Genomic DNA, 21,612 nt, shown 5'->3' with positions numbered 1-21,612 from the left:
CATGAATATTCTCATTACTTTTTCCTTTTCAACTTGAAGATTGGTTTTGAATTCCCTTTCTTCCTCTGCCCTCCTTCAGCGTGACCCCCGAGGATCCTGGCCTGCAGGAGAAGCACGGAGGCAACAGCAGAAAAGCCTGCTCTTACTGAGCGGGCCAGGTCGCGGGAGAACAGGGCACGAAGCCGCAGCCTCGCTCTCTGTAAGTGGAATCCCACACACTGCAGATGACCTTCTGCTTGCTGTCTTGTTCCTCGGCCCAAACTAAGGCAAAGTGGCCTGGAAGGCTTTCCCTGCCCCTCCGGGGTTGTCTGTCAGTCCCTGTGATGGGGAGGGGGGAGTCATCTTCCCCTCCTGTTACACAGAAGCCACCTTCCCTAGACGTGTTACTGTGGAGCCTCCAAGTCCGCTCGGAGAAAGCCCTCCCTTGCAAAGGCTGTGCCTGCGTGAGGAGACAGAAGGAAGCCTTATCAGCAGCCCCTGCTCAGCTCTCTACGTTTTCTTTTAATTCACTTTCCTTCCTCCTTTTTTGGTGGTTGCATTTTCATCTACCATGAACCATCAGAGCTGGAAGGGATGACATCTCGGTTGGCAGTGGAGTTGTGGAATCTGTTCTCTAGTTACAAGCCCTGGTTCTGAGATGAGTCACTGCAGTCTTTTGATGGGTCATTACAAGACTTTCAGCTTGGAGAAATCGACAGAGAAAGCTATCTGTCACTCAGCAAGGCTGCTGTGGGACAGAGAGACTCACAGCACCTGATATACGAGCCACTCCATGTAATCAACTTCGACAGGCACGCTAGCTGGCAAGCTTAGGAGAGTTTAACTACAAATCATAGTTCTGGGGTTCATTGTGAACAATGGAGTACTGACTAAGTGAATCAGAGGCCCTTAATTCGTCCTTGTAAAAACAAATTTGGTTTCCTTTCGAGGCCAGGATACAGCAAAATCAATTCGCAAAACCTCTGAGAAATCTTCACTGATACTTTCAAGCCCAGTATTTCTCCAATCTACCAAACAAGGAACTGCCATTGAGGATGGCGCTCATTTACCTCGATTCTTATGGCCCAGAAGGGAACTATGTAGCAGTTAAGTAATAATAGCAACAATGATATCAGTGACGATGAGAACAGTTGCAAGCTAGGGTCTCCACTGCTGCAGAGCCTGGGCAGTACTCAAGGACCCCTGGATGTGGGTGTTCATCCACTCAGCCAGCACACAAGGAAACAAAGCCTTGCAGCTGTGTGTGAAGCGTCCTCCTAGTAGCACACACCAGTGAGTGGCCAAAGCAGTTACTCAGGTCCTGTGCTCAGGGACCCTGCTCCCAAACCTCGCAGGACAGACCATCATATATCCCATCAGCATTTACTGTTCTCAGCAGTCGCTTCTAAAGGACTTGAACTTAGTGAAGGTTTGGAAGCCCTCTTCCCCCCCAAGGCTTCTAAGCAAAAATCTCAATCTGACTGCAGGGCCACTATGGAATAAGGTGGACCCTCCATTTGTTCTCTGTGGTCTTGCAAGCACTACAACCACTTGACGTAATTTCACTCCCTGTTGGATTCTTGTGGCGATCTGAAAAATTAAGTGCCGCTGTCCCTGCTTCCAAAAACAGGGTCCTGCTGCAGGCATTGGGCAGCGAGCATTGAAGAAGCTGCATGACACATCCACAAGTCATTTCAGAGCGACAGAGCATAGGGCCCAGCTCCAGTTGTGTTATCGGCTTCCTGCTAATGCATCACCTGAGAGACAGTTGGGTTCCTGACATTTGGGAGACCCAGATTGAATTCCTCATTCCAGGTGTTTGCTTAGCCCGGCTCTGGCGGGTGCCAGCATCTGGGTTTGACCCAGTGCATGGCACAGAGAGCTCTCGAGCACATATACCCCACCGACTCTGCCTCTCAAATCAATCAGAACCATTTACTTCTGATTTTTATAAAATGGGCATGGCATTTCAGAGGTAGAAAGGTCTAACTTTGAGAATTCACTGAAATACACTGAAGAGCACATATGAGGTCTACAGGCAATGCTCAGATGGGCGCAGTGTGCTCAGGGTTGGTCATGGGTCTCGGCACACGCAGCCTCCATCTCTGCTGAAGACGGTGGAACTTGGCGTGGGGACAAGAGCAAAAGTAATCAGGCTTGGAAGAGGATCTCTACTGTTAAAAACTCGCGATTTCCAGAACTAACGGGAAAAGAGCCAACTAGCCCCCACCCCAGCTTCGTCACCGACTCCTTCTCTGCTTTTGCCACAGTGGAGCTTTGTAAAGAAAGCGACCACCTGGGTTATTAGCATCAGGCTGAGCTGAAACCTTGGTGAAGCTGGCCTCTGAGGATTAGCAGGAAAAATCCAGGGCGCTTGCTCTAGGGACCTCATTCCATGCCATGCTCGCAGATTTCATGTGCATTTTGTCCTGTGGTTTGCCCAAGTCCAGACCGAGACTCGAGCTGTTGTTTCTCTTTAGGTAAAAGGGGTGACAGCAACGTGTCATCTGCACTTGGACGTGGCCCCCGGATCCCACAGTCGAAGGCAAGTGTCTTCCTACCTTCTTCAAGTGTCCTAAGGAAGCTGTGCTACGTAGCCCAGCAATGAACTCAGGCAGTGAGAGACCCTGTCTAGCCTGCATGACGTTCATCATCACGGTCCAGTGAGAGCTCTGTCCTCTCAATTCTCCAAAATAACAGAAGTGCCAACAGACAGGTCTTGAGACCAGGCACAAGGGAATTATTTACGGAAGCTGTGGATGCCACGGAGCACAAAGCCAGTCTTTACAGTGCACTGGCTCCTTGGTCTCTTCGGGTCAAGTGAGCAAGAAGAGCAGCATCCTTGAGGGTACCTACCCTATTCCCCTTTATAGAAAAGGGGGGTGAAACAAGGGATCAGCATGTGAGTCTGTCGTGTGTGCCCAGCAAGAAAACCCTGACTCCTTGGAAAAGACTATCTCTCTGTGCCTCGGTCTCCTGATCTGGGAAATACAACTCATGTGCTAGTGGTGAGGGCCGAGGAAAGGTAAAGCATCTAGAACAGAGCTGGGCACAGCAGCGCTCACAAGTTCATACCGTTACTATGTCACCTTGGATTAACACGGTTTTCCTGTCTCTGTTTCTTCCAGGAAGGACCTCTGGAGATTCCGACCTCTCTACCATTTGCTCTCTGTACCCATTCCCCTTGTGTACCATAAACAATAAAGTTTGAGAGTGTCAAGACATCTACGTGCAACTGCTCTGTGTCTGGAAACACCGGCAGGATTTCCACACTGAAACCCCCATATGTCTCCTATCTTGTCTTCAACCTATTAAGTATTGACCATTTTTGGAACAATGATGCCTTAAAGCCAGCATTTCACTGCACTATCAAACAAGCTCTCTGGAAGACCTCATTCGAACACACTGACATTTCATTTAATTTCGTAACAGAGAACTTACTTCCTGATGTTAGAAGTCAAGATATCAAACGTGGTCACCATCACAGTGATGTTTCTATTAAAGCAGGGTTATATATTAGCACTCAGGCATTTACGGGAATGCAAAGGACCAGTTCTAAAAATCCTATCTATGGCAGAAAATTTACCAGGAGAAAATCTTCTGATCTTCTGTAACACATCTTAATAGCTGTGCTAGTCTAATTTAAAATTGTTTGCTTTGGTCCCCCCAACCTACTGCTCACCAAAAGGTCACCTGTGTTAGGGATGCTTCCTCCATTATTTTGATGTACATCAGGTTTGAAAAACTTTTTCTTTTCTTTTTTTAGTTTTGCCTAATACTCACGTGCTATTGATGTGCTGGCAATCACTTTCAAGTGCTTTCCAGGACATCAAAATTGTGTATTTTGGAAAAGTTATTTGGGTTCATCTCACAAGTGGCAACGAGCACCACGCCCCTGGAGTCACCTTGAGCTGTCTGCTGGCTCTGCGAGAAGCTAGCTCAAGGTCTTTCCAAGAGACTCCACAGGCTCGTGTTGCAGACTGGAGAGGAGGCCTCCTGCTGGGCTTGCTGGCTGGGGCAGGACAACCCAGTGCCATCTTTACTGAAGGCCACGTCTCCAGGGTAACGCCAACACTGAGCTAGGTCAGTATTTCCTTTTCCTATACTATGTGGGCCAAAGTGCATTTTGTAGGTGCTGTGAGTGGAGGTACCCTGACACATGCATTCTACTGAGTACAGTAGAACAACATTGCAATGACACAGTCCTCATCTCTCCTGAAAGATTACTGTGTGTGAATCTTCAATTCTGGTTTCTATGCTTTTCTGCCCAAATCAAATAGTGAAAATGGTGGACATAATCTTCTTCAACCACTGCTCTGAACAAGTTAGCCACGATCTTGTGGAGAGACCACACAGCACCCAGGTGAAGACGGGTAATGCTGAAGTGTGGACTCCTGGAAGCCAAAGCCAACAGATCTGTGGTCTAGATTAATGTGTAGGAGTGTTTCTTATACCTCATCTGCAAACTAGGCATAACATTACGTAACCCTATCATTGGAGAGGCATTTGGATTAATTGAGTTAATACATATAAAATGTTGAATACCAATCTTGGGATATAATCTGATGCTAAATAATTTGTTAGATCTCCTCCTCTTATCACTGTCACCAAGTGAGCTGCAGCTGTCAGTCCACAAACAGCCATGAGCCACATATGGCTATCTCAGTTTAAACGAATTGCAGTTCCAGGAAACTCAACGGTTTGCTCCTCAGTAGCACCTGCCACACTTCAAGTGTTTAATGGGCAAACGTATGAGGGCACATCAAACCTTCATGGAGAAGATGCGTTATGAAAAGACTGTGCATGGATGTGAAAATTACTTTTGCAGCAGTATCTATGTTTCAATTCCCCTTTCCATGAATTTTGGAAGCAACCTCACAGCTGTACCCACCGCACCCAACAGACAAGAGGCAGAAGCTTCCCATCATCACAGAGAGTCCCACTTGACAGAGCTGAAATACAGCTTGGACCAAGTCAAAGCAGGAAAAGCACCTCCTTCCCAGAAGACGTGCCATCTGTCCTCAGCCTCCTCCAAGAAGCTACAGGCTCTCTCTGGGAACATGGGTACCCATTTCTTTGTGCATGTTTCCTAAAATGCGGTGTGCACCAAACAGTATGCATTGCATGTCGTGAATTAACAAGAGAAAAACATTTGCCAGAAATAGTTTTCTGTCCAGTTGTTTACAAGGCCCTGCCTTTATCGCTTTGACCCTGCACACAATTCTGGAAAAGGATTGGGTCCCCCACCTTGCAGTAGAACCCTGTATGCTACAGATATTCATGTGTGTCGGCAGCAGAAAAATGAAGCTCAACCCTCAACCATATGAACACAGTCCTCCACCCAACCTGAAACAGGGCATGCCCAGGCATGCTTTGCCTGTGATCAGCCCATCTGCTGGGGAAAGGCCCAATCCCTTCCCTCAAGAGCCATGCCGATGGCTCTTGTTTGTCTCGTGCATCATTGTCTGCTGGGCATTTGGATTGTATTTCAGAGTGAGGCAAAAATCCTAGCAAAGAGTGGGACCTGGCCATTGTTACTGGCAAGCCCAAGTTTTACGTCAGTCATGAACCATCAGAAGTGACAGGCGCCAGGTAGAGGAGGCCCTGCTGTCAGTCATCACTGGACACCAGATGAACTCTTCTGGCAAAAGAAGCCTGGGAAGCTAGGAATATGAGCCAGAGTAAGACACAAAGGCCAGCCCTGCTCTACCAGTCCAGCTGGGCAGGCTACAGCTAGGGGACACCTGGGCCCGGATGGCGAGTGCTCACACCAGGCAGAACTCAGGCAACATGATGGCGAGATAAGGGCAGAGGGAGGGAGAACGGATGATTCCTTCATCCTGTCAACTTGCATGCAAGCTATTCATTTCTCTTAAGGAAAAATAACGGTTGTACTGATGAATCGTGGCAATAAGGCAGTGTCAATGACACTACAGCCCAGAAATAAAAAAAGAAAAAAGACAGAATCTAATTATTTTAAAACCGCATCACCAATTAGCTGTTACAATCAACCTGCCCTTCTGCAACATTGTATCCTTGTGCTTCATTATTTACTTGCACGCATTACACCTCATTTCAACTACAGGGCATCTCACCGAGGCAGGCACATCACCCTCATTTGTCAACGTACAAACTATGGCCCTAGAAGCTGAGGAAAATCACCCAAGGCTTTAGAGACAGAAGTGGTTCAGAACTCATTCCCGACCTCATGATGCCCTGGCGTCTCTTCATTAAGGAGCTGCAATATCTTTGAACTGACAAGTTCATCTGGAGCCAAGGAGAGTCCAACCACAACAACCACCAGCTTTCATTACAGAAGATGTAGATTTACAGTGCTGTCTGGAAAAAATATCTCCCTTTCCTGCACCCACCGGTGATCAGCAGCAATGAGTGGCCACTTGTCCCCTTATCTGCAGAGAGTAGAGAGCTCTGCTCAGAATGGAGAATGAAGAGTGATGGCCACGAAGGAGTGAATTACTGACTTTAGACAGCGACATATGCTACGTGTCTCTCAAGGGCCAGGAGGCGGAAACGACTGTGGTCCAGAGCAGTGTGTCTGAGATCTTTCGCCTCTCAGCACCAACAATCTGAGCGTTTGCACATTACTGCACACTTGACAAAGCCACTGCAAACGTCCCATGTAAAATGAGGGTTCTCATTTTCAAACAAGCAGTACTGTGTGGGTAACTCTAAAGTTTGCAGCCAGTCTGAAAGAAAAGCAAACACCTTGCTCTTTCTTTTGTCTGAGAGTATTTTAGGGAACAAAGAACGTGGACCACGACTGCAAACCAACCAGCAGACAAATGGAGGACTCTCCAAAAGGCTGAGATGCAGGGAGCCACAGCCCCAAGGAGGCAGAATAGAAAGCGTCTCTTTGTCATACAGTATGTGTTCACGCCTACAAGAGATGGGCCAAGAGGACTGAGAGTAGCCATTTCAAGGACACGTTCCACCCACGCCTTAGTGACGGAGGCAGCAGGTGAGAGGGCGCGGATGCAGCCAGACAATCCTACTTCAAGATCGAGTGCATGAAACGGGGCAGCAACAGTCCTGTCCAGGGTTGAACATGGGTGGCGCCCATGCAGCAGCCGCCATGCCAGGCACTTCATTTGCATTAACATATTTAACTTTGTGACTTCATGGAATTGACATCGTTGGGCTTATTTTACAGACGAGGAAGCTGAGCACAGACATGTTAACTGCCAACTTCCCCAACATTGCACAGTGAACAAGTACTGGATTTTGGAGATAAATGCAGGCTCTCTGTACCCAGAGGCCTTAACAATGGACTAGCCATGGTGACAGGGACCTGTGGTGTGAGACGGGTCCATTTCTCAGTACACCTGGACGCAGGGCTTCCGTGTGGCAGGGGGTCCGGTGCTGGACAGTTCCCTGCTGCAGGGATTAACCGGTGCACTACAAAATGTTAGCGCGCTTGGCCTCTACCTGGTAGATGCCAGCAAAACGTCTACCCTGGAGGTATAAGCATCAAAACCATTTAGAAAATCATCAATTTCTCCAGCTATTGCCCAGTGTCTTCTGGGAGCAAAATTGCTTCGAGCTGAGGATCACAAGGCTAGGTGTGACGGTAAGACTGGAGAAAGGAAAAGCCTCTGTATCAAAAACGCAGCCTAAAATGACCTCACATTCCATTCTGAAGGCTATGGGAATGAGTCCTCTAGAGAGAAAGGTACCACGTAGGGCTGAACAACTGCAGAGAAGGAGACAAGATCAGGGTCAGAGTTGCTGGCTGGGGCAGTGGTGGTGCAGGGCGGGGAGGGGGTATCCTCTGTGAGAGCTGCAACAGGCACTCTTGAGGCCTCTGAACAGGACACGATCCGCTCACACTCTGCAACTCCTCGAGCTACAGAGAGCAAGAATCCTGCCCCGAAGGACTTGTTTCAGCCACAGCCCCTGGGATAAAGCCAATCCCGGCTCTGAAAGCTCCAAGTCTGATTTCAGTACGAAGGCTTGTGAACTGGGGAAGGGCGGCTCAGCCTTGGAAGGCCCTGTGGTGTTGGACCTCACGCCACCACGTAAGGGGAACCCTGTTCCACAGCGTGCGAGAAGCTGCGTGGACAGAACTCTTTCCCGGAGGCTCCGTGACAATGGAAAGCCTGCACGTGTTCTCCTGCACCTCTGCATCAACACAATTTCACACCTCAAGGGTTTTCACAGCAGCTCCTTGTACCAAGATAGGAAAATCTAGTCGTCCACTCGATATTCTATAGTGAACATGCTACTTTTATGAAACAAAATCTAGCTTATGTTTTTAAATCAGGTTTTATAATTACAATCAATCTAAGAACCACATGTCATGTGCCAAGTTGAGAACATGGACTAGATCATCTAATTCAGGGCTTTGCAAACCAGCCTTCTCCTTTTCTACTGCCTTTATGGGCGTCCAGCAAGTTCTTGACAACATGACTGTGAAGGCTTGGGGAGAAATATTTTCTTAGCCCTCTGTAACCAGGCTGCCATGGCCATTTTGAACCCAGTGCAGCTACAAGCTTCTAACCGACTTTATGTTTTCTTCCAAAGAGTGAGCTGGATTGCCTAAGAAAAGTTAACTGATCCCCGAGGAAGCGAGCAGAGCCTAGTCGGCTGGACAGCCAGCCACGGTCCAGGGTTCCTGTCCTTGAGGTCGGACACTACTTTACTCAAACACAAAGATCTTCCCACTCAGCTGCCTCCTCTATCAACACAAGTTCTCTTGAGTTCAAGGACAATGGCACGAGCCAAGGTCCCAGGATGTGTTATGTTGAACAGTCACTAACTAATAGCCCTACTGAAGCCCTACTATATTTGAGAGAATCACTGAGAACTTTCGGAGATCAGACATACCACGGAACATCTTAGCAATCCTTCCCGAGCTCAGACAGGGAAGCAGTCTGCCTTTGGTAGAAGCACATCCCAGCCATGACGTGCACATTCCTCCATTCCAGGTGGAAACCTGCCCCCAAGAACCACCTCACTGTGGTCTCGGCAGCAGCCTGGGGGCAGGGTGCAGGCTGGAAACGCATGACCCAAGCGTCTCACATCAGCAGCTCTCCTAGGAACACCACCCAGCTCTCAGCTTTCACTGCAGTTGGAACAAACAGTAACAGTGAAAATGGTTTTCAACGGCTTTGTTAAAAATGTTCCTCACCGTGGAGGACTTCGTTAGATCAGGCATTTTGCTAAGAAGCTGAAATTTTAAACCACTGGAGGTTCCTCGAGCGTTATGCTTTGCCACTGCAAAGGATCGCTAAGCTTTTATATTCTTCATAAATGGTAAATAGATTTAGTCATAAATATCCTCTACTATGTGCTTTGCTGCTCTTATTTGGAGGCAAGTTGCACTATCTGATTACGCAGGATAAACATTATCCAGTGGCCATCGTATGGGGACCACAGTCAGCAAAAAGCACAATTTCTTCGTCAATGAAAGGGATCTAAAGACATCAAACCCCAAACATCTGCCACGCCTGGTTGGGGAAAGAGGACACTGAGCAGTGTCTTGTGGTGTTTTAAGAACAGTGACCAGCTGGCCTGAATGCAAACAGTCTGAGGACGTAAGGAAGGAATTCACATCGTAGGATCAGCCGCTAAGTGTTCCGTTCATAGGTGCTGCCTTCATTCCCTTAAGAAGTGGAGAAAAAAAACCAAAACCACTTTCTTCTCCAGGATCAATCTCGAGAGGAGAGTGAGCAAGCAGCCAGGAAACTCTTTAACCAGAAAGCCACCAGCGCGGTGGAAATGAGGCCTTTGTTCCCTCTTTCCCTCAGGAATCGGGAACATGAAATCGTTGAGAATATTTGGGGACTGCAGCGGTGGGGCTGGCGGTGTTCTGAGACGTGCCTGGAACTGGTGGAGAGTGAGCGGCTCTGGCACCTAAGGAAAATGATGCGACCGAACCAGCAAACAGCCCAGCCCTTCCATGAAGGTGTTTCTCTTCTGCAGTGCCCACCAGTCCCCTTGGCTGTTGCAGGCCTGGTTCTGGAAGCTCATGCAGAACACACAGGTTACCATTGATTCACGCATCTCTTCTGACCTCAGTAAAAGTGGAGGGACTGTCATTAAACTGGTGATGCAGCTTCCAGTGGAAAATTGCTTTTCATCCCAAACCATTGGATGACGGAATCCTGATGGCAGATTTCTCCACTGGAACTTTGAGGGGTCTTCAGTGAGTTCACGGGAAATCCACATTATGAAACACGTGTATGGATCACAAAAAGTTCCTTGCATCAAAAAAAAATCTTTCAATTCCAATTTTCCTCAAGCTTTTGGACGCGCCTGTGTTGGGAAGCCAGACGCTGGGCTCAACAGGATGCGGCATCACCCACACTCTGCGGGCCTGCTCATCACGCACCATCTGCGAGTAGACGTGTTCAGCCCCTAAGTTCTGGATACGGTAGCAGACACTGCCTACTCCTCCTGGCCACTGGACTTTCCTCTTCTAGTATAGCCCTGTGCACGTGCTAGATGGACCATCCTTTTTTTTTTTTGAGCCAGCTCAGAAAATACAGGGGAAATTCAATGCATGCATTTGTAACTAACATGACCCATGTGACTTCACTGAGCCACATAAATTTTAAATAAGGAAAGAGTGGAAAAGAGGAGACAAACAAGGAAAAACATTTCTCTTCCTGCTTTCCGTGATCAGCCTCGAGCCAGGCCTCCATCTAATGGGGAGAGAGAAGGCTTGCAAAAATGCAAAGAGAATCCAAGTTCATTAATCACAGAGGCCAAGGCTTCAGTAGCTAAAGACTCCAGAAATCCTGACTTGGATCCTCTTTGCATTCTTTGTGATCAATGAATAATGTAAGGCAGCCATTCTCAAATGTTAATGCCCATACCATCACCCAAGGGTCTTGTTAGAACACAGGACTGAACTGAAAAATGTGCTGAGGCTGCCTCCCTGGTGGCCCCCCAAGGGAGGACCACACTGCTGGTTTTTGGACCACACTCGGGGAGATGGTGTATTTAAAGGGTCCTGAAGGAAAATTTTGACTCTGCCCAACTTGTACTATGCATGCCAACTAAAAATCCTAATCCCTATGGAAGATGTGAGTCTGCCACACATAAATGCTTCAATCTAACCTCACAAAGTCATTGCACAATTTACATGGTGAGTGTGAAATCTTGCTATAATTCAGTGGCTATTGTTACCTGAAGGTGGTTCCGTCTCTCAGCATGAAACATTAAAATACAGCAAGTTACAATGCTACTTCGGGGTGTTTTAAGCTATTCTTCTAAGTATAATGGCTTAAAACACCTCAAGGAATAAAAGCATAAATAATGAAAATATCCAAACCCCATTTACACTGTCATACGTACGGATCTTAATTACAGACTACAGATTTTCATCTAATTGCGAACACAAGTCAGGTCTTGAATAATTGGGAGGAGGAAGGGCTCAGCTTATCTTAGAAATAGTTTCAGTACAAAAACATTCTTGTTTTTCAAATATCATTGTTACATTTTAAAACACAGAAATACAAGAGATAAAGATACTATTTTTTTTTTTTTTTTAAGAAAAGCTGGTACACATAACTCAACAAAGGCGTCTCATAGCAAGATGAGCACTCCGTGAATCAGGGGTGCTGTGACATTGTGGCTGCGGCTCTGACTGCTGGCTGGAATTCCTGGGCACTTTGAACAGTGCCCCTGCTTGGGCATGTCCTCCAGGATTCTCTAACTGGTTGAGGATGAGCTTCCTCCCCAGGTGCCCCCAGGGCAGCCGGGGCTGAGACCACTGCTCTAACACAGAGATCTTCAACTGCCACCCCACAACCAGTGCATCTGCCTAGAACTGCACATTCCTGAGCCTTGGCCCCGACCGGAATCAGAACTCTGGGGTTCGGACTCATCAAGTTGTTTCTTACACAAGCTCTGTCCCGAGAAGGACCCTACTCAGTGTTCCTACTTGAGGACCCTTCCAGAGATCCCCGGGAAGACCGGACGTTGAGACATTTTTGTTCTGATCAGCAGCCTCTCTCCAGGGTGTTCAGTCCAAAGACGGATAGGCTACTTCTAACCTAAGAGTCTCCTGGGTGGAAGGCATCTTAGTTTTATTTAATTAACAACTTAAGGAGGGCTATACTGCTCCCAAAATGTGATCTTCCTTAACGCCTGAACACCTTGAGCCCCGGGAGCCCATCTCCTCCTGGCCCAGTATTTTCCGTCTCCCAAGGCTTACTGGGAAGAAGCCCTGTAGGAAGTTTTCTAAGAGGAGTCAGCTGTGCTTACACTGACCCCTGCAGTGGTTGTTAGCATCCGGAGGCTACGCAGACACTCACGTGAGGTTTGCTGGAAACAAACTTTGTGTACTTACAGTAACCGAGTTCAGATGTTTTCAAAAATATATTAAATATATAATTTTAGTTGTATCAAACTCCCAAACTGAGTATTTTCAAAATATTGAACAGAAACTCGGGCTTGCTGTTTCATAGCCGTTTATGCGCGTGGAGAGCTAACGACAGCTCCTGGTCAACACTTCATTGTGAACACCTCTTCACCATTTCCACTTTTAGCTGATACCGAGAGGGATCACACAAATCTATGAACCACCACATGATGTCTCGATGGACACACACACACTGTGTAATGCTCCAGCCGAGGTCAGCATTTCTCTCCTCCCAGACACTCATCCTTTCTTGATGGTGAAAACATTCGCAATCCTCCAGCTTTATATAAAAATACCCAGAACATCCCCCTTACCTACAGTCACCCCACTGTGCGAAAGAATGCCAGAACTCCTGTCTCCCATCCAACTACAATGCAGCAGGGGTTAACTGATCTGTTCCCGTCTATGCCTGCCATCACCCTCCACAGACCCTGTGAACCACCCTTCTCCTCTCAACTTTCTTCACTATCTACAAATTCTTCACTTAAAAACTACATGAGAAACTCTGTATAGGTAGACAGCAAACAGTTTAAAAGTGTTTTTAAAGCATTTCAGAAATGGCTAACAGCTGCATTTAAAGAAACCAACAGTGTCCCCTTTACTGAAAAGTTGTCATATTATGATGTCACCTGATATTATGAAAGAATGTCTAATCCAGGTCAAGCTATTTTTTCTCAGTGTGCTAAATCATGACTGTGGTTTACATATATTATTTTTAAAGATTTATTTATTTATTTGAAAGGTAGAGTTCCAGAGAGGTAGAGGCAGACAAAGAGAGAGAGGTCTTCACTTCCCAGATGGCCACAACTGCCAGAGCTATACTGATCTGAAGCCAGGAGCTTCTTCCAGGTCACCCACGTGGGTGCAGGGGCCCAAGGACTTGGGCCATCTTCTATTGCTTTCCCAGGCCATAGCAGAGAGCTGGATCGGAAGTGGAACAGCCTAGACTCAAACTGGCACCCACATGGGATGCCGGTACTGCAGGCGGTGGCTTTACCCACTAAGGCATGGCCCCTAGATATACTATGAGAACAATGACAGATCGTCCAAATTTAGGTGATTTTACTCCTGATCATTTGTGTGTACTATGAAAACGAGGGCAATTTCTCTCACGCACAAAGCCAGTTGTCCTGAGACCTTTACAAGGATACCCCTAGCTCTGTGTTTGTATATGACAGTAACTGAAAAAAATGCATGGAAACTTGACTGCGAAAAATGTTTACTTTGGAGCTAAAAAATTGAAATCTAAGTGTTTTTTCCCTAACGTGCATTCTCTGTGGACTTGGTGAAGACCTGCCGTCCCTGTGTGAAGAGCGCAGGTGATAGAGTACGGATGAACTTTCTACCGCCTACAATTCTCATACAAACTGCAAACCTGGGCGGCTTCCCAAAACCATCCTTTTTCACAAGTTGCTAGGAGAACTCCCTGAGCTCAGTGAAAGCTGCTATGCTCACAATAGCTTTCCACTGGGAAAGGACACAGGTTAAGATCAGCCACAGAAGCAGCACGCAGAAGAGAATCCAGGAGAAGCAATCAGCACGGAGTCCCTGCCATGCCATGGAGTCAGGGGCACCCAACCCTGAGTATCCGGGTCTCACAGCACACAGAGCACTGCAACACGGGGGGCTCCGTGAGCCTCAGTCTTCAGAGCGCTTCGTGGTGCTCCATTCTGTGCGCGAGATTAATGACTGACAAGTGATTCACCCCGTCTCCTGTTAACTAAGAACGCCCGCTCCAAGGCATCCAACTCGAGTCTCATTGCATCCCCTCCTGCGTGACCAGCATCCACCCTAAAAAGCACTGCCACTGCCCGGCTAGCAGGAGAGCACAGAGTCTCCCCAAACTAAGACTTCTTTGGGGAATGGTGCAATTCTTGATGAACAGTATACCAAGGACATACCAGCGCAAGTTAAGTCAACAGTGTATTCAAATGGGTACGCAGGCTTGTAGAAATATGCCACTCTTCTCCTAATGAGCAGTGTGAACTCACTCAGATTAGATCCCACCTTCCCCAGCATTACCCTTCATTCTCTAAGATAGAAAACATCTTCTAAGACTCTCTCCTGTCCCTTGCTAGCTTCAAAAATCCTGTTTCTTTTGGTCAATTTAGAAAATGCATTCTTTGAAAAGACTGCCAAAAACAGGCTTAATAATAGAACTGTTTTAGATGCTTTAATTGATTTACTTTAATATTTTCCTGAAAGGCAGAAACAGAGGGACCGAGAGCCAGAGAGGGAGAGATCTCCCATCTGCTATTTCACTCTCTAAAATGCCCACAACAACCAAGGCTGGGCCAAACTGGACAGCAATCTGGAGCTCATCCAGGTTACTTACTTAGGCCGTGACCTGTGGCCTCCCAGGTTGCAGGAAGCTGGTGTCAGGAGAGGAGCTGGGGCTCAAATCCAGCATATTAACAGGGGGTGTGGCATCTAGTGTGTGCACCAGCTGCACACAGGCCCCATCCCCGTGTTAGCACCTTCACCCTTCTCTGAACTCAGTTCCTGTGGAACTGGGCAGCATTCAGCTCCCAGGGGCTTCCCTTCCTTTATTGCAGGAGAAGCTAGAAGGGAACTCGACAGCAGGATGATCATCCTTTGAGCGTAACCGCTGCGTGTTACGTAGCAGTTGGGTTCTAACTACTCCATTCAGCAACATCTAGCAGTTTCCATGGAGACCGATGCTGGACACAAGGCTTAAGTGATGCTGCAATTATCAGGAGCACCATGTGAGGTTGGCACGGTCACTGATCTGGCATCTTTTTAAAAAAAATTCTTTGTAATTAAAACTATCCATTTTGCAGCAGATTGAAAATATTATTTGCCAAACACTAGCAGATGGCAGAGACTTCATGGTCACCAGAAATTTCCAGAATCACGTAGGCCAGATGCCTCCAATGCATTCCCAGGAATGAATTTCATCCCTGGCATCGGCCACAGACTTTCCGAGTTCCCATCATGCTGTCTCCTCCCCCAGCTCCCCGTCGAGTGGCAGCCCGCACTGTGGGCTCCTGGTCCACGAGTCCCACGTCTGTGACTGCACAACAGAACACACTGCTGTAATGGTTTCAATTCTCCTTCTTTCCCTTGCTCTATAAAACAAGCTTTTTATTGACTTTTCCAGCTTCAGAAAATTGAATTTTTAGCTGCGTATCAAATGGGGAAACTCACAGGGCACTCAGGCTGGCTAATTTCTCATAATTACAGGGTTTCACACAATGTGCCGGTTTCTCTTATGCCATTTTCTTTTCCTTGGAAACCTCTGTTTTGTTCTTTATTTTTTGACTTTCAGATCCAACAACACATATCTAGGTTTTGGTTTTGCACAGATTTATTTCCTTTATTTTAAGCCTATGAATATTGTTCTGTATAATGAGATGGAGTTTGGGTTGATTTCAGGTTAATACAGAGAACACAGTGAAAAGTAGTATTACATACAGAGCATTAGCAAGCAAGGGAAAGAGCAAGCAAGGTGGTGGGGCAGCTGGCTGCCTGGCAAGCGGAGGTTGTGGACAGACACAGGGGAAAGGAACGCCTCCTGCATGGTCAGCAAGGACAGGGAGACCAGGAGCCGACGGGGAGGGAGCTTGGAGTCTGTGGGATACAGTGACAGTCGGGAACCGAGCTAGGAAGGATACTGTGCCCTTCACAGGCGTGGGCAGGAAGTTGGTGAGAGTGTGCAGAACGAGCCGGGACCTTCTTTCCTAACAGCCAAGGCAGGTGCCTGGAAGAGAGGCAGCGGCAGATGGGACGGAGCCTTCTAGAGCAGTTCCAGGGCTGGCAAAGTGATGGCGAGGATCCCCCCCCCATCACAGTCAGCTGTGCACCCAGGGGCAGGACTCCCCCATCACAGTCAGCTGTGCACCCAGGGGCAGGACCCCCCCATCACAGTCAGCTGTGCACCAGGGGCAGGACCCCCCCATCACAGTCAGCTGTGGACCAGGGGCAGGACCCCCCCTATCACAGTCAGCTGTGCACCAGGGGCAGGACTCCCCCCCAATCACAGTCAGCTGTGCACCCAGGGGCAGGCCCCCCCCATCACAGTCAGCTGTGCACCCAGGGGCAGGACTCCCCACATCACAGTCAGCTGTGCACCCAGGGGCAGGACCCCCCATCACAGTCAGCTGTGGACCCAGGGGCAGGATCCCCACCCATCACAGTCAGCTGTGCACCCAGGGGCAGGGCCCCCCCATCACAGTCAGCTGTGCACCCAGGGGCAGGGCCCCCCCATCACAGTCAGCTGTGGACCCAGGGGCAGGACCCCCCCCCCATCACAGTCAGCTGTGCACCCAGGGGCAGGGCCCCCCCATCACAGTCAGCTGTGCACCCAGGGGCAGGGCCCCCCCATCACAGTCTGCTATAGACCCACGGGCAGGACGCCCCCCATCACAGTCAGCTGTGCACCCAGGGGCAGGACCCCCCATCACAGTCAGCTGTGCACCCAGGGGCAGGACCCCCCCATCACAGTCAGCTGTGGACCCAGGGGCACTGAGGGAGGCACAGCTTAGAGGGCAGCTAGGTTGGCTTCCCTTAAATCATTTATAATTTGATTTACTAAACTATTCATACATGTAATGAGTAAACTGCCAATCTGATGACAGCAAATGTACACCTTGTGCAACTCTCCACTTGTGAGTCTGTACATGCACTTGTGGGTACTCAGCTTACAGACGGAGCACTCGACCTGTCTACAGGAAAGGGAGGGGTCAGGGCGGAGGTGGCTGAGCGAGCTCTGCCCGTCGGCGTCACACACAGCAACCTCCCCACCCTCTGCCGTCCTGGGGTCTCGAGTGGGCTTCATGTCTGCTAGGTTTCCAAACAAGTCTGAAATCTCTCCACTTCCGGGAAGCAGCCCAGTGTGCTCAGTCTCCTGGAAAACAGTCACTGTCAAGGTCTCAAACGCCTCGCGTCGGTTTGCGGGAACTTAGACTGCGGACGGGACTCTTTTGTGACACAGGAAGCTGCCAGGTGGAGGCACTCAATGTGTGTAGGAGGACGGAGCACCTGGGCACCCAGCGCTCCCCTTCACTCCCCGCACCCCATCGCTGTGACGCCCATCTGCACAGGGCCCAAGCTCCTTCCTTCCCCGTGACCTGTGGGTGATCCCCAGGTTCATGGTGGCTGGAGACCCTCTGGAATCTAAGTGCTGATAAGTCTAAGTTTTATACATACATGCACACATGCACATGTATGTTATAGGCTTAAGAGGGATCTGCAGAGAGTTCATGGGAATGAATTTTTACATATGAATGCCTTTTTGGTGCAAAATTTGAAATCCATGCATGATTTTTTCATAATATGCTTTTCATATATTATTAAACATGAGCACCAAAGTGTTCATACTTTTACTCCCATTTGTACATGAATATTTAATATAGAAGCACAGCACATGAAGTGTACTTGTCTTATTCGATAGCACAGGGATTGTGCTGTTGCTCTCATCTTGACTCACATTCCCATTTTTTAAGAGTTTCAGCAGGTTTCCCCCAAAAGTAAAATATCTGTAATCAGCCTCACTACTGAAGCAAAGGATGCTGACATTAAAACTCTGATGCCATTCTCATCCCAAACTAAAAACACGGAACAGGAGAACCCTACGGGGCCCATTTTTGCTGCAGCAAAAGGCTCTGCCCAAAGTACAGCCCGTCACTCCCTGGCGCAGCCACCCTGGGAGTCACTGAGAGCGTCAGGAGTCCTTGTTCTGTCACTCACGGCCCTGGGACCGTGCCAGACACTGCCACCAGGGATAAACTAGGACCTCAGCCCCTCAGTGTGGGGGACAGAAATTCTGAAAGCACCTGCCCGGGTCTCATCTCCTCCCGACACCAAAGTCCTGACCTGTACTCATTCACACTGAAAGGTGCTGGTGCTGAGTCCTTCAACTAGACCACTTTCTGCCTGGCACCTGCCCTCCTCACCTGCTGACCTGGTGTTGGCCTCAGCCTCTGTGTGCAGTCCCTTCCTGAGACTAGAGTGCCCCCCATCCACCCCCTGAGCCCCACAGCTGCCTCTCACACACTCTCCTCCTGGGGTCGTCCTGTTTCCTTCACTCGTCCTCGGTCAGTACTTCCCAAGTGGCAGGTACCATGATGTCTAGGACAGGCCCTTACCCACGCAGACCTTGGATTTGTTTTCAGGAAACCATCAAGGCAGCCTACAGAGACAGACTGGGGCTGGGACTGGCTATGTTCAACAATGCATCCCTGAGGAGGTGACACAAAGGCGAGAAGGCACAAACCATGCAAAACCACTGGGGCGGGGGTCAAGGAAGTCAGGGCAGAGCCTGCCTAAGATCAAGTTCAAAGACCCCAAGGCAGCTGCAAGGTCATCATGGCCAAGGACAAGGCCAGTGACCACAGTGCTCAGGTGAGCAGGAGACAGCAAAGAGGTTAGAGCTGCAGGAAGGGGCTGGTGCTCAGGACAGACTCTGATCAGGAAGGGGAGCCACTCAACTTCCCACAACGGTGTAGGGAGACTACACCAGAGCTGACCGCCTGGATATGGGAGGCACTGGGGAGACTCCCTGCTCAGTTGGCAGTGCAGCCACCGGCAGTGGGGGAATGGCTCCTGTGCCGGGGGTTCCCATTCTCTCCCCGCCTCACCTGTAGATCGCAGGCAGTGCCACATCACCCTCACAGGTGCTTCTCTGAGATCCACGCCCTCTAAGGATGCAGCTCTGAAAAGTGCCGACTCACAAGTCACTCTGAGATGTACGTAGCGTGCTACTCAAACTACTCAAACGGCGTGAGTTGAGGGTTCACGTCAAGACCCGAGAGGCTCCTGGGAGAGTTTTCCAACACTTTTGCAGGAAGTGACTGCTGACATCCAGGCACACAACTGACCACAGCAGAACACACAGTACCCACGGACCCTTGGCCTCAGACTTAGGAACACCCTGAGAGAACCCCAATCACCCCACTCACGCTGATGTACAGGGGATGGAATGGCACACAGAAGGTACCCCCAGCTCTGCGTTTAACTCCCTGGGAAGCCCTTGGGCAAGTTCACCTGCCTTGGCCTCAACTTCCACAACCAACAAAGAAGCTTATCACATGAAATGATACTGAGGAAGTACAAGGCTTGATGCCATTAATGAGTTACGCTGTTGACCTGGGGGCAGGTGTAGCATTGTGCTGGGAGCCCGAGACTGCGTGGCCTTGAATGACCAAGTTCCTGGATCTCAGCTGCAATTTTCTCATCTGTAAAAATGACTGGAAGATGATGCCTAGCTCACAGGCCATGGTGCCAAATACAGTTCTTAAATAATGCATGTGAAGTATACATCAATGATTAAAACTATGAAATAAGCAGCATTTGATAGGACTGCCATCAGCAGGAAGGGCCACAGGTGCTGTTTCCTTAGCCATGGTGGGAGTCTGCCTTCCGCTCTCTGCTCATCTGATGCCTGGGAAGTAGAAGTGTTTATCTTGTGAAGAAGCCAAACTGGACAAAAAGAACAGCATGACGAAAATCTACCCACAGCCACGGTGTCTCCTCCCGGGAAAGGGATCGGGGGAGCCTTAGACTTCACTCCTCTTGACGCAGACTTGCAAAGAGAAACCTTTCTCCGCCCAGGATGCCTTTCCTTTGTGTGAATTCTGTTCAGTGAGTTCCAGTGCCAAGGGAAAGCAGTGAGCCACACAAGGCAGGAAAACAAAGCACTCTACAGATCTCTGTCACCCCCAAAGCTTGCCCATGTCCCTGAGGCTTTAGGAACCAACCCACGCTTGGGGAGAAGACACGTGCACACACTCTGTGTTACACAGCTATGGTAAGGAACAGAAACACTTGAGCAAGCATTTTGGCATCTGAACCAAAGCACGGAACACAGCCTTGGTCTGCGTCGGGTGTCTCCACTTTCCTATTATCGATAATGTGGACAGCACCAATTCTCCTCTGAATTTTGTGTGCCAACAAGGCCAAGAGTGATGAGCAGAACTGACCTGGATGGAGATTTGTGGAACTGGCAACATGCCACGTTTGACTGGCAGACCAACAGCAGCACCACTGCTCTCACTCCTGGCCAGTTAGAAATGCTCACGCCCAGGCTCCAGCCCAGATGGGCTGAGATGGAATCTATCCCCCAGCAGCACGCCCAGGTGACTCATGTGCACGGCACCACTGGATAGGTGCTCACTGGCTCTGCTCTTCCAACGCACCCCACGCTAACCCGAGGGCTTGGATCTGTCTGCTCGGAAGCCGCGTTGCACCAGCCAAGATATCACTATGACGCAGTGGCCCGCCGAGTAACTCTGGTATCTAACAGTGGGCTGGGTTCTCAGAGTTGCGACTCAGCTGTTTCTTTCCAAGCCTGCAGACACAGTCACAATCCACTGGTCCACAGGGTTATACTGGCGAGCAACTTCTGAACTACACGGTAGCTTCATTCCCACCTGTGCAAGGCGGCAGGTGGACAACACTCAGCCTTACGCCCGGGTGTTATGGACAATGACCAAAGAAACCAAACACCTTCGGGCAGAAAAGCACACAGTTGATTTACACCTGTGGACCTGACTACACTTGTGTCTCAGAGTCAGGCCCCGCTGCTCCGTCTTCCCCTACTTTTACACCCTAAATTTAGCAAGGCCGTTGGGAGGAGGTTGAGGCAGCTTTGAGGAGCATGCTGCCATCTTAGGCCCCTGGGGATTAACAAATCACAGCTGCAAGGTAAGCTAGGTTTACAAACAGGAACGAGTAAGTTATAACTTAAAGACAGTTTCAGGACGTACACAATGAGCTTATCTTAAGTATGTGGCTAGGTCTTTATGGCAGGTGGGGAACCTAACCGGTTTTTAAGTCAACATTGGTTGGCTTAGACCTAGCTGGCCCTTTGATAACAAGGGGGAGGGAGTCTGTAGCATTCCCTCCAACTGGTCCTTGATGGCAAGTGGCAGAGGGTTTGTAACACAGGTACCAAGCAGGTAGCTTCTCTTCACGGCCAAAGTGATGGCAGCACCTAGCCCTCCCCTTGCCAGGAACACAACACTCTCCTAGGAGTACAGACAAGCCTCCCAATGAGGGCAGAGAAAGGGCCAATTAATTCACTGCTTCGGTGGGGTTTAAGGCAATTCTCCATAAACGGCTCACCGGTGTTAGGTTCCAGTATCAGAGCCCTGTTCGCGCTGGTTTCGCCTCTTCTTCCCATCATTCAAGGGACAAAGCTTCAGGCCCACTCTCCCGTGACTGGACATGTCCCCACTGGTCAAGCTGCTTCTCTCCCTCTCTCCGTCATAGTTCTTTACATAAAC

The 21,612-nt window shown here is 49.1% G+C and overlaps 1 protein-coding gene and 1 long non-coding RNA gene across 4 annotated transcripts in view; both read left to right on the top strand.

Moving 5' to 3' along the window:
• GRM7 (glutamate metabotropic receptor 7) overlaps nucleotides 1–21,612 on the top strand; it is an 826,769-nt gene that overhangs the window by 782,875 nt on the left and 22,282 nt on the right. The window contains exon 12 of one of the 3 annotated variants that reach the window (XR_007913802.2): nucleotides 80–198. The exons of the other annotated variants lie outside the window; for them this stretch is intronic. The gene's annotated coding sequence lies outside the window, so the exon portion shown is untranslated. Of the gene's footprint in view, nucleotides 1–79; nucleotides 199–21,612 lie in introns of those variants that run through there. 3 annotated transcript variants of the gene reach the window in all.
• Nucleotides 66–20,554, top strand: LOC138844154 (uncharacterized). Its single transcript, XR_011379685.1, has 3 exons — nucleotides 66–199; nucleotides 2,460–2,524; nucleotides 3,108–20,554. It is a non-coding gene; the product is annotated as an uncharacterized lncRNA (long non-coding RNA).

The sequence above is a fragment of the Oryctolagus cuniculus genome, chromosome 10 (assembly GCF_964237555.1).
Source record: "Oryctolagus cuniculus chromosome 10, mOryCun1.1, whole genome shotgun sequence".
NCBI classification, from domain to species: domain Eukaryota; kingdom Metazoa; phylum Chordata; class Mammalia; order Lagomorpha; family Leporidae; genus Oryctolagus; species Oryctolagus cuniculus.
The sequence above is the reverse complement of the archived record's forward strand: the minus strand, read 5'-3'. Positions and strand labels throughout refer to the sequence as shown.